This window comes from Sorex fumeus, unplaced genomic scaffold (genome assembly GCF_029834395.1).
Source record: "Sorex fumeus unplaced genomic scaffold, SorFum_2.1 ptg000093l, whole genome shotgun sequence".
NCBI lineage: Eukaryota > Metazoa > Chordata > Mammalia > Eulipotyphla > Soricidae > Sorex > Sorex fumeus.
The window spans coordinates 1,528,134-1,528,995 of NW_026606150.1; the positions used below are offsets into that span (position 1 = coordinate 1,528,134).

The 862-nt window shown below is 39.9% G+C and overlaps 1 non-coding gene across 1 annotated transcript; it reads right to left on the reverse strand.

Moving 5' to 3' along the window:
- Positions 1-553: 553 nt before the first annotated feature.
- Positions 554-660, reverse strand: LOC130040071 (U6 spliceosomal RNA). The gene has a single exon (XR_008794970.1). It is a non-coding gene; the product is annotated as a U6 spliceosomal RNA (small nuclear RNA).
- Between the last annotated feature and the right edge of the window lie 202 nt (positions 661-862).

Below are 862 nucleotides of genomic sequence, written 5' to 3' on the forward strand. Positions count from 1 at the left end.
GTTCTCAGGCACTCAGTTTTTTTCCAGATTCTGGCTATTGTAAAGATTGCTGCAATGAACAAACAAGTGCAGATGTCACTTTGACTATACTTTTTTGCCTCTCTAGGATATATTCCCAGGAGTGGGATTGTTGGGTAAATGGGAGCTCGATTTCTAATTTTTTGAGAGTCTTCTATACTGTTTTCCAAAGGGCTGAACCACTCGGCATTCCCACCAACAATGAAGGAGGGTCCCTTTCTCACCACATCCGCACCAACAGTGGTTGCTTTTGTTCTTTTGGATGTGGGCCAGTGTCTGTGGTGTGAAATGATATCTCATTGTTGTTTTGATCTGCATCTCCCTGATGATTAATGATGTAGAGCATTTTCTCATGTTCCTTTTAGCCATTCGGATTTCTTCTTTGAGAAAGTTTCTGTGCATTTTTTTGTTCCATTTTCGATGGGGTTGGATTGTTTCTTCTTGTGGAATTCACCCAGTACTTTGTACATCCTTGATATCAACCCCATTGTCAGATGTGTATTGGGCGAATATCCTTTCTCACTCTGTAGGCACTCTTTGTATAGAATGCTACACAAATTTGCGTGTTATCCTTGCACAGGGGCCATGCTAATCTTCTCTGTATTCTTCCAATTTTAGTATATGTGCTACCAAAGTGAGGACTGTTATGTTGTTTCATACTCCAGAAATGAGTGCAGCCCTTCGATGTCTGTCCCTCTCTTTCTGAATTATTTCACTTAGCACGATACTCTCCATGTCTATTCATTAATAAGCAAATTTCATGACTTCGTCTCTCCTAACAGCTGCGTAGTATTCCCGTGTGCAGATGTACCAAAATTTCTTTTTTTTTTTTTTAGTGAAATAC